The sequence below is a fragment of the Equus przewalskii genome, chromosome X, assembly GCF_037783145.1.
Source record: "Equus przewalskii isolate Varuska chromosome X, EquPr2, whole genome shotgun sequence".
NCBI classification, from domain to species: Eukaryota; Metazoa; Chordata; class Mammalia; order Perissodactyla; family Equidae; genus Equus; species Equus przewalskii.
The window spans coordinates 637,501-650,000 of record NC_091863.1 but is presented as its reverse complement, the minus strand read 5'-3'; the positions used below and the strand labels follow the sequence as shown (position 1 = coordinate 650,000).

Genomic DNA, 12,500 nt, shown 5'->3' with positions numbered 1-12,500 from the left:
CTGACCCTTCCCAAGGTTCAGAAATTATCAACTCCATTATGGTGGCAATTTTTGTTTCCAAGAATGGATTTGACCTCAGATTCTCAACGCTCTACCATGCACGTGACTCTCAAAATTGTATCTCTAGCTATAGGCGCTCCTTAAGACCTTGAAAGGGTTTTCTTAAGACCTTCTTCAGGTCTTTTCTACAAATGCCAACTTGGTTTGAAATTGTCGCCTCAAGGTCAATAGGCGCTTATTTATCATCAACATCATCATCAACATCATCATCATCATCATCATCATCATGACCATCATCATCATCATCATCATTATTTAGCTTTTCCCTCCAGATTTCCAGATCGGATCAGGAATAACACCGTCCTTACTAGTGAGTCCATCGGATTCGAACCAGACAGAAATGAAATGTAGCATCCAGAAGTGCAGTGAGAGCTCGGCCAGAAGCAACAATCCAATATCGTGAAATCTCTGGTGCTTCCCGGTCGAGAAACCCGCAGACAGTCTGATGCTGGGTAAAAGCATCAGAAATCAGCATCTGGCCATCGGTTTTGGAGGCTCAGAAACTAGGGTTGGTAAGATGATTCTGGGGATCGGTTCCTGGTATCCCAGCTTACGAAGGACCGACTTCTAAACCATATGCTACTCTCGCGTTCGGCGTTAGAAAGACTCTACGGATCAGACCAGGGTGGCTGCGCTCTCTCCAGGTAGACGGATCCTCATGGGCGGCTCAGATGGGACCAGAAGAGAAGTTGGTGTCTACAGAAGCTGAGCAGGACTGAGTGGTGTAATTCGGATACAACTGGACAGTTCTATTCCTTCTGTGGGGTCGTGTTACCAGCAAACAAAGATAGACTCTCGGGCTAGTTAGCCCTGGATTTGCCGGTGAATGACAGAAAACCCAACAGAACAGTGTCTCACACAAGAGAATAGTTTCCTTTCCTTTTCCCCTAAAATTCAGGGCCAGGGTTACTTCTTCAGTCAACAACCCGAGCTCCCTTTTTTTTTTTTTTTTTGCTATACTTGTGATATGTGGCTTCCAGTCCCAAGGTCACCTCGTGGTCCAAGATGGCGGCTCAGTGCTTGTCTTCATGCTTCTGTTCTAACTCAAAGGGAGGTATGAACGGGATGACGGAGGCGGGCAAGCATCCCTGTGTGGTCCACACCCGGTTCCTGGCCACACCAGGTTCAGGGGAGGATGAGCAGTGGGCGGAGCGGGGAAGACACTGGGGTGGGCAACAGAAGAGCCTCTGCCACAAAGTTGGGCCTCCTTTGGCCCAGGTGTGCACCCCATCATCAGAGACAGATGGGCACTGCCAATGGACAGCCCTTGGCGGGGGAGGGGGGTGTCTCCTTTCTACGTTTTATGCCAGATCGACCCAAAATATCTTGCACAGAATGCTAAATCGGAGAGATGGCCCACACACAGCAAAAGACTCCACCTATAGACGTTGGAGAGACTTTTTCTTGCTAGATTTCCTCTCCTTGGGAGCTCGTGGTGAATATTAGTGTGTTAGAGCTGTACGTATGGGAACCTGTTGACCGTGTGACCCCCAAGCGTTAACACGTTCAACCTACTCAACCGTACAAATGGGTTGTACACACGCGCCTGTATATATACACACATCAACATATTTTATGAGATTCCTATATTATTATCTACTACCATAGCAACATATACGACATTATATATACAACGACGTGAGCCTCTGAGGGGATCGAGTTCCATACACCACTTATTAACATCCGTCCCGGGAGTGTTTCCTCGTCCCGCGGAACGTTCTGGGCCATGTTGATGGAGGCTGAGCGTCTCTCTTCTAATTAGCACAGCCTCTCTACGTACCCGGAAAAATATGCTGAACCGGCTTCCCAGTTATTAAATCACAGCCGGTTTCCGTCTGCCTCCGGGAGATCACCGCCAGGTCGTCTTAATTGGAGTTTTGGGCATTCCCCAAGTCTTCGATTAAACGGTTGTAGACAGACTCTTGGTTCGCATTCAACACATGGCTGGTTGCACCCACTGGGGACAGCAGTGTGGATGTGACCTTCGTAATTCTCAGGCAGCCTTATTTGTCACACTATCAAGTTCTTGGAGGGAGGATGCCACACACATGCCCCCCCCATCTGGAACACGATCCTGAACAGACTGTACAAGCTATTTCTCTCTTCCCTTCCTCGACTGAAAGAAAGTCTCTCCAGACTCTCACTACTCTGGCAGAACCAGGTCACTGTCCTGGTTTGCCTCCACTTAACCATTTACGGGCAAAGAAAGCCAGGCGCCCTGCCTCCAGCTTTCCAACTCTACCGGTATTCAAAGATGGCGGACGTTGGTGACTCTGTCAATCCGGAGGGCGTTACAACACCCGGATCGCATCCTAACAGCTCCCGTGAGGTGACATGAGGCAACGCCGAGTGTAAGGTGTCTTCCTTCGGTAGAAGTCAGAAACCGTGTTCGCCCTGAGGCCCCCTGTGCTCCCACCGTCGTCCCTTTGCACAGCTTGCTTCCTCTGCTGGTCGAGGTTGCCTCCCACTTTGGGACATTATCTTAGAGAGTAGTTTTTCGATTCTTTTTGCTCCGTAACTAAATTGAAACTATGCTACCCGAAAACAGTTGAGTGCTGTCTTTACCCCAATGCCAGGCATTGTCATGGTCTATAAGGTTGGGTTGTGAGGGGTCACTTCCCTTTGAGAATCTGCACTTCCCTCCAGCTCATCTTTCCGGATAAGTCTCGTTTTCTCAGGAAAGCTTCTCTCTGTCTCGTTCACACAGGTATTTTAACGATAACATGGACACCTCCCTCTGTTGCCCGCATCATCCACCAGTTTATTCTATCCTAGAAGCACCGTAATTTCTTCAGAGGAAACTACAGGAACCCACCCCTACCCACTCAGAGGGCGCCATCTTGAAACTTTCATGAATGTCGCATTCCCTTAACTAGCTCCCCGTCTTTCAAAATCTCTCTTGCACTTTTGTTTCTCTGTTCTCTCCCTCCTGCTGTGAGCAATTCTCTCCCAAAGCTCAGTGGCAGCAATGGTCTCCTAACCCATCTCCCAGCTTCCCGTCTCTCCCCACTGGAATCCAGGTGATGCCGAAGAGCCATCTTCCACTCCCCACACCTCCACCACTCTCTCATTGCCTACAAGAGAAAGTCATCGGCCACCTGTGCAAGGCCTTCTATCCTCAGGTTTCCCCAGATCGCTGAGTTGAACCCTACATCATAGTCCACCCTGCCCTTTGGGGTCCATTAGTCTTTTAAAGGAAGAGGTTGCTGCCTCTGAGTTATCGAGCCCAAGCACATCTTTCTTTCCTGTGTCTCCAAGTTCTTTCTTCCTGGAGCCTCAACCCTGACTGGGAGCCTGGATTTCTTTTGACCGGGCTATATATCTTTATGCCTTGGTGTACCCAAAGCTGGGGAAGTTCCTGACACATCATGCATGCATGTAGAGTGAGTAGATGGGTGGATGGATGGTAAATGGATGGTGGCATGGTGGGATGGAGAGGTGGATGGATGGGTGAGTGGGTAGATGGATGGATGGATGGGATGGATGGTAAATGGATGGTGGGATGGATAGCTGGATGGATGGGGTGGTGGATAGAGGGATGGATGGTAAATGGATGGTGGGATGATAGGTGGATGGATGGGTGGGTGGGTAGATAGATGGATGGATGGATGGTAAATGGATGGTGGGATGGATGGGGGGCTGGATGGATGGGAACATGGATGGATGGCTCCTCCCAATGGCAGAAGTCTCTGTGCTTTGGTTTCCGAACTTTTCCTGCCTGCCTTTCCCTTCCCAGCCTCCATTCACCTGCACAGACACCTGTCCGCGTCACCTTGGCAACCTGGTGGCATTCATCTGCCTGGACTATCATTTGAACCTGTGGAGTCACAGGCTGGCCCGGTTGAGTCACAGCTATCAGCGGGGCTGTCCTCCCAGATTCGTGAAGGTTAAGGTCTCAAGCTTTATCTTTGCTAAGAACACACTGCCGGTCCTCATTATTGGGGCCAAAAGGCAACCATCGGCCACAGCAGCTCAGAACTAATTAACTAAATTGGCGTCTTTTGCTTTTCTGTTGCTCTTCCCTGGGATCCAGGTGTGGCATCGTCTGTGGCCCTGAGAAGACTTGGGTCTTTGCTCCAGTCACACGCAACCGTGTCTGAGCTAAATAAATACAAATTTTTAACTCCCTTCTTCAGCGCTTTTTCCTAGTGTATTTTCCTGGCACAGCTTTGTTGGGTCCCTTCTCTGACTTCCATCCAAGTTCAATCTCACAGATGCACAGCGCACATCTACAGCCACTATTTCAAAATTAGTTGATGGGGGGGGCCAAGTGGGCGTTTTGAGTTTCCAGATGGCTCCTCTTTACTCCTGATGTTTTTGCAAGAAGGGCGAAGTAACAGAAATGAACACTTCTATGGCTACGAGTGTTCAGGACAGCAAGTTCCTCCGGAGAAAAACCAATACTTGTTGAAGTGGATTTAAAGGAGAGAAAGAGCGACATTCCGTTCCGTTTTCATTAATTTATCCCCAAGGAACCGCCAAGTGACAGCACAACAAATGAGGGTACAGGAACTGACACTGCATTGAAAATCACTTAGGATGCTCAGACCAGACCAATTTGTTGTAAGGCCACTTAGATGCTGTCTCACAAGGAGGAACGATCATCGGTTTTAGTTGTCTCTAGGCCACCGAGGATGCTCCGCAGCCCAAAGGAAACCATCAGTCAGACCACTGTCTTTCTGGGATAAAGAACAAAGGGGGAAGGTCCTTCCACGTCAGATTGTTCTCTCAGAAGCCTGAGCGGCAGCTGGTGATGGAGGTGATGATAATGGTGATACTGATGACAGTGATGCTGATGCTGATGCTGATGCTGATGATGGTGCTGATGATAGTTTGATGCTGATGATGCTGCTGCTGCTGCTGATGATGATGGTGATGGTGATGATGGTGATGCTGATGCTGATGATGGTGCTGGTGATAGTTTGATGCTGATGATGCTGCTGCTGCTGCTGATGATGATGGTGATGGTGATGATGGTGATGCTGATGCTGATGAAGGTGATGGTGATAGTTTGATGCTGATGAAGGTGATGCTGATGTTGATGTTGATGCTGATGGTGATGATGATGCTGATGCTGACGCTGATGATGGTGATGCTAATGCTGATGAAGGTGATGGTGATGATGCTGCTGCTGCTGATGATGGTGATGGTGATAGTGACAGTTTGATGACGGTGTTGATGGTGGTGATGATGATGGTGATGGCGATAGTTTGATGATCGTGGTGATGGTGGTGATGATGATGATGGTGATAGTTATGGTGATGATGGTGGTGGTGATGATGAGGGTGAATGATGATGGTGATGATCATGATCATGATGGTGATGATGATGATGGTGATAATAATGGTGATGATGATGATGATAGTGATGGGATGGGGATGTTGGTGATAATGATGATAATGATAGGATGATGGTGATGATAATGGTGATGGTGATGATGGTGGTGGTGATGATGTTGAATGATGATGGGGATGATGATGATGATCATGATGGTGATGTTGATGATGGTGATGGTGATAGTTTGATGATGGTGGTAGTGGTAGTGATGATGATGGTGATAGTTATGGTGATGATGATGATGGTGATAATGGTGACGATGATGATGATAGTGATGGGATGGGGATGTTGGTGATAATGATGATGATAGTATGATGGTGATGATATTGGTGATGGTGATGATGACAATAATGCTTTCTGCTAAGCCAAGAGGTTCATATCACTCGGGAAATAAGATCATACACACTGCATTTGGGGGTTATCTTGCAAAACCTTTCTTTTCGATCTTATTAAACATGGCGTAAGGGACATATCAGAATCCGTTTTAGTCATCATGTGAAATGACCAATGCTTCCCCCATTGTCTCCGCTCAGGACTTTGTAATGAATGAAATTGTGTCTCGAGTGCTAACATGTTTTTGAGCGCCGCTGGGTAACCACTGAGGAACCGTAGACCAATAACTGAGCAAAATTATTGAGCATGTGCGTGTTTGTGTCTGTGTCGGGGTGGGTGAGTGAGAGCATCAAACTAGGAGAGAACCAACCAAGATTGCTTAGCTTGAAAAAATGGAGTCTCTGGGTATGGTGCGCACTGTCGGGCGTTTGTGGTCTAACCAGTAGGTTCTTGTACACTGAACCTACTAGTCTACAGATAAGTTCTACTAGTCAGGGCTCCTGGACACATTTGAAGAGACGCCCTTAGGGGCAAACCCTGCCTTGGCGTGAGTCTGAGGCGGAGCTCCTCTAATGATGCATCCTGGGGGCATTGCTTGCCTCATTCTTGTCCAGTCCTGCTGCTGACCCACCAGAGATGAGAAATATGGCAGGAAATCCAACCTGCGTGTCTCTTGTGACCCTGAAACCCCGCTACCTTGAATGACAGCACTATTCCCATAGGAATCTTATTTTTGCCTGCAGATTATAGGCTCCTTCAGAAAAGGGAGCAGGAATTGCTTTTCTCTCCATTCGGCTCAGTCTATACCTTCTCGTCTGACGTGGCGTCAATGTCCAATAAATATTGATTGATGTAATAAAGTGGCAGTGGCTTTACTACTCTTTTCCAAAGAAGTGACAGGAAATCGAAATCAGGATTCACCCAATTTTACACATTTTCCCGTCAGTTCATAATCTCTTTCCAAACATTTAACCAAAAAGACAGCAATCGGAATGAAATAGGAATCTATAATTTGACGTGAAAATCACCCCCGGAACAGAAATGTCTTCCCACGTGGGGAGATCGTGCTGCTAAGAAATGATTCATTCAACAGAGGTGTGGAATGCCCTTTAAAATTAAGTTTTCAAAGAAGGAAGTTGAACATTTTTCCTCTTCCCAGACAAAATTGTCCTGGGTGCTTAAAAATGATTCAAGGAACGTGCAAAATGGCTCTCATCAATTTCCCTTCGTAGGTGTTGAGGCTCAGGGCTGGGTTCTGCGTGTCTGAGCACTCTCCGTTGTGACATTTTGGGGGGTTCTTGTATTCCGTGTACCTATAGGTATGTGGGTTGTGTAGGGCTGACATTGCCAAGTGAGGTTAGACCTTCAAGTAATGTCTCTCAAGTTAAAAATAATAGCCTTGTAGAAAAGTAATAATAATCGAGCATTAAGCACGCCATATATGAGAACGGATCCATGACGTTCATCCCTCGGCGCTCTTAATCCTTTAAATCAACAAACCAGGGAGTGAGCCAACGGGGGGCGTATTCAAAATGGAATATTTCCTCCAAACCTTCTACCAAAATGGAGCCATGTGGTAAGAAAGGATCACCATTTTCTGCCCCCTGAGATGGGAGACGTCAGTTTATCAACGCTCAACACCTTGATCGCGTTAAATAGGACATTACTTGAATAAAATTTGTACTTCTTAAAATTCGCTTTTAGGTCTTTTTTTTCCATGGGAGGTTTTCTTTGGTAAACCCTAATTTCAGGTGTGGGCTCCTCCGCTCATCGCTCGACCCTATAACTCCACAAGACATGAGTAATATTGTTTAATACACTCAATGTTTGTATAGATTGACCCACATGTTGGCCGTTTTCTGATTTCTCCCTTTCTTCTTGTATTCTCACACTTTCCCACTGGGCTTAGTTTTGGGTTTTCTTGATGCACCGTCTTTAAATTTTTCTTCAGGGATGGCCCGCTCATGAAAAGGCACTTACGTTATTGTTTTTCAACTGTTTTCCTTGGAGCCCCATTTTTGAAAGGTATTTTCTCTGGGATCTGTTTCCTTTCAACACTTCAATTCCTGTGTTCTTCTCTCTTTCTTAGCCTTCTGGCTTCCAATGGGATTGGATAGATGTGTGTTGTAAGTCTCCCCTTCAAGCCTTTGGAAACGTTATTTTTTTATTTTCTAGCTTCTTTCAAGATTGGTGTTCTGAAATTTCATAGGATGTATGTGTGTGCATATATTTATTTTTATTCTACTTGGGATTAATTTTATTTCCTGTTCTTATGGTGCATGTGTGTGCATATATTTATTTTTATTCTACTTGGGATTAATTTTATTTCCTGTGCTTCTGATGCGTGTTTGTCCATATATTTATTTCTGTTTTTCCTGGGGTTAATTTTATTTCCTGTGCTTGTGGGTTGCTGTCTCTTTCTCTATTCTCGTTGATCCTCAACCATCCTCTCTTCACGTCTTCTTGTTGGCTCGCTCTCCTACATTTCTGGAACTCGTAGCATTCGTGAGCTCTTTTTCTTATATTTTCAGTGCCTCTGAGCATCTTTCACATTTTTCATTTCTACGTCTCTCTGTACTTCTGGAGAATGTACTCTCCCAGTTCACTAATTCTCTCTTCACTCCTGTCTTGTCTGTTTTTAACCCCATCCGCTGAGGTTGATAAAAATGATAAAATGATGCTATTTATTCTGCTGGATTGGGACCCTTGCTATGCCAGTAGTTATATTTCAGACTTCATCACCGTGCCTGGAGACACTATCAAGTCAGGACCGTTTTGACCAAATTCATAGTTTGGATTTTTTTTTTTTTTTTTTTTGCAGGAGGGAGGGGAGAGTATCTGCAAGAGGGCAGATTAATGGTTAGAAATTCTCAAAAGCTCCCCTTTGCCTTGTTACCTTAGTGCCAAGGCGTCTCTTCCTTCAGAATCCCGCAGGTGGAAGCTGTGTATTTGCATCCCGTCCACTCTTGTCCTGAGAATGGAGACAGCGGTTCTCAAACCCGTCGGCTGAAGAACCTCTTTGTGCTCTAAATAATATCGATTAAGGATCCCAAGTCCTCATCATGTGGTTTATATCCATTGATATTTACTGTATTAGCAATTAAAACCCAGAAGATTTTTACACATCTATTGATGGACCCATTTAAAAGCAGTGATGGTAAATCCATTACGTGCTAACACAAATGATATATTCTTATTATAGGATGCATGTATTCTATTCTTATTGTATAATAGGATATATATGTCCTATGTATTGTATTCTCACTCATGTGAGAATATTACTGATAAGAATAGCATTGTTGTGCATTTTTGCAAATCTCTTTAATGTCCGGCGTTAAAGAGACGGCAGCTGGATTCCTGTGTCTGCTTCTGCATTCAACCTGCTCTGTCATCACCCATCGCAAAGCTTCTGGAAAATTCCACTGGGCACTTGCGAGACAGTGAGACTGAAAAAGACAAATAACATCTCGGTATTTTTATGAAAAAAGTCTTGACTCAGGGAACCCCTCCTAAGGCTCCACACTTTGAGATCTACTATTGTAGAATTTAGTGGAGGAAAATCCCCTATTTGACTCTCCCCACCTTGACAAGGACCTAAAAACCCTTGTCTTCTCTTTCTGGAGAGGTGAGAGGACACCAAAAATGAGGTTTATGTTTGTTTGGGGCCAGCCTGGTGGGGTAGTGGAGTGGTTAAGGTTGCATGCTCCACTTTGGTGGCCCGGAGTTTGCAGGTTCAGATCCTGGGCACGGACCTACCACCGCTCATCAATCCACTCTGCGATGATGTCCCATATATTAAAAAAAAAAAAATAGAGGAAGATTGTCACACATGTTAGCTCAGTGACAATCTTCCTCACACGAAAAAAATATACATAAATAAATAATGCGGTTTAAAAATTGATTAATTCACCAAATATCCTGTGGGAAAAGCTGACCCCTGGGCTCCCTACATATTTCTTTCTCTGCGTGAAATAATATTTATTTATTTCACATATTTATTTCACAGCCTCCCCGGACACTGTGGCCGCCGGATGATTTCCTGCTCTCCCGTCCGTGTTGTGATGCTTTAATAAGATGCTTTACAAATGTATTCATCCAGCATTTTCAATTGGTTTCAGCAGGAGCGTTGGGTCAAATGACCTAATCTTCCACGTTGCCAGAAATAGAACTCATATTAAAAGACTTCAGCATGACAGATTAAGAAGACAAGAAGAGAAGAAGGATTTAAATTATATAACGCAAGGAAAATCTCCTGGGTGCATAGGCAAATCCGTATCCATAAAAAATAAATTATGTTTTGAAACCACATATTAGCCGAAAAGGAAAACAATAATTCCAAACAGTGGAAACATAACCAACCATATTTTTGGCCATAATGTCGTAACGTTAGAGTTTAATCATAAAATATCAACAAACGAAAACTGCCATCCAACTGGAATTTTAAAACCCTCTTTCAAATGTCCTTGGGTCAGACAAAAGGAGGTTAAAACGAGGTGATCACCATTTCAGAACTTTGCGGGATGTGGCTCATGTTACTTTGGGGAGGAAAATCGACATTTTCAGAATGACTTTCGTTTTTAAATAAGGAATGAAGCGTTGGATTCAGAAGTTTATGAAGAGAAACGTAAATCTCGGGAAAGGAGGAGAGTGAAATCCCTAATTTAATAAAGGAGGAATTTCGTAAGTGAGGACATAGGTAAAGAGCAGAACTGGGAAATATTTTACTGATCCTACGAAGCCCAAACTTGTTCCCAGAGAAGACAGGGCCCTAGGATCGACCGCTCGAAAGCAAAATGAAGAGAAGAATAAAGGGCATCCACCCAAAATGGACTTGAGAAGCGTACGCTCATCACAAAATCCGTGTGATTTTTGCCATGGTTCATGCAAATATGTTTGCAAAGCAGGATAAGAGGGACGATTGGAGGAAACATGTGCATTATCAAAATTTAGAAAAAGAAAGCAAATATCAGTAAATCCGTTTCAGTGAGGAAATTGAGACAGAGCTAAGCCGGCATCAAAATGTTGGAGCGCATCGAATTGTTAAGTGAGTTCTCTGAATCCTTCAAGGAATTCTCGGGGTATTGATATGATTCAGAGCCCGAGATGAGACGGAACGCTTCCAAATAATGTGTGAGGACTTCATCAGAATCATGCCAAAGTTTGAGTTTGAAAGCACAGAAAGAGAGACTGCAGACTTAGGCGAACGGATTGCAAATAACATGAAAATTCATTAGGCAAATAGCGTTGCCCACCTCATCAAAAGAATGATACACACGAAAAAGTGAAGATGGACGGACCACTGAGACTTATATAATGTTATAAACCAATGTGACCTCAATAAAATGTCTATATTTACTTAATTTCTTTTTAATATATATCAATTGTATATTATATAAAAATATATTTAATATATATTATTTATACATTTATATTTTTAACCTTATATTTTATTTTATAGTTTTAAATTTTGTATTTATATTTTATATTTATATTATATTATAAATAATACTTTATAATTTATATTTACAATTTATATATATTATAACAAATAAAACTATATTTTATTATATTTTAAATTTTATCTCTAATTTTATATTTGTTATTTATAAATTAAATATACATATATTTAATTTATATTATATATTAAACATATACTAAGTATTATATATTTAATATATTATATAATATGATATATTGATATAATAATTATTGTACATTATTGACATTATATATTGATATTATAAAATATTAATGTATATTATATATTTAATAGTATATGTGATATATTATTATATTACATATTTTTTCTATATAAACCACCATAAAAGGAAAAAAATGGCTGAGGTTAATTTTAGGAATTTCAGGATCGGTTAATTATGACATAATTTATGCCATGCACCCTATGAGTAGGTCCAAATAAAACAAAACATTGAGTAGCTATCTAATGCCGATTTGATCAACTTGAACCATCACTTCTGGTAATAACTATTAACTAAACAAGAATAGAAAAAATGTTCCAGACACGATATCTATCTACATACACGTGTGTGTATGCTTGCAAATACCAACATCACGCTAATCGAGGATGCACCAGAAAACGCGCGGTTAAGAACCCAAGCCAAGGATGCGTTCTTGGGTCCCCTTGACGGACTAATATTGTTGCAGGTGCCCTGTGTCTACACAGAGGACAAGTGGCTCCGGTAGCTCCTGCCCCAAGCTGACCAGTAGCTGCAGGCCTGCACTGAGTCTGAAGGCTTTTATATAGTTATGACTTTGTTTCCACCTCACGCTCAACTGAGACAGGACATGTCATCATTGACCCATTTCACAGACGGGAAAACACATGCAGAGCGAGGTCACGTCACTTCCCCGGTGTCAGTAGACGCAGACCCTGGATCTCGGGATGGCCGACGTCGGCCCTCCCTGAGAGCTGAAAGACCTGACGCTGTGAGAGACGGAAGTCTTGGAAAAGGAGAGAAAAACCTGCCACGATTTGAAGATGCTGTGTCTTTAACCGTAATCCTGAATAATGAGAATAAATGGAGTCAATGAAAGAACCCTCGGAAAACTTAAAAAAAAATAAACGGGCCGAATATACGAAGAGGCAGTTCAGACAAGGAAGAGAAGATGTGTATAAGGACCAACCTCACAAGCTCATTTATTTAAAAAAAAAAGAAAAAGAAAAAAAAAAGCAAATGACTAGAACAAGGAGATGCCGTTTATACTGATCAGTTTGGGAAAGATGAAAATGTTAGATACCATTCGGTTTT

General features: G+C 43.1%; 1 protein-coding gene across 2 annotated transcripts in view; it reads left to right on the top strand.

The window, feature by feature from the left end:
- DHRSX (dehydrogenase/reductase X-linked) overlaps positions 1–12,500 on the top strand; it is a 136,280-nt gene that overhangs the window by 105,601 nt on the left and 18,179 nt on the right. The window contains exon 9 of one of the 2 annotated variants that reach the window (XR_011536001.1): positions 9,737–12,500. This exon is cut by the window's right edge and continues 195 nt beyond it. The exons of the other annotated variant lie outside the window; for it this stretch is intronic. The gene's annotated coding sequence lies outside the window, so the exon portion shown is untranslated. The remainder of the gene's footprint in view (positions 1–9,736) is intronic. 2 annotated transcript variants of the gene reach the window in all.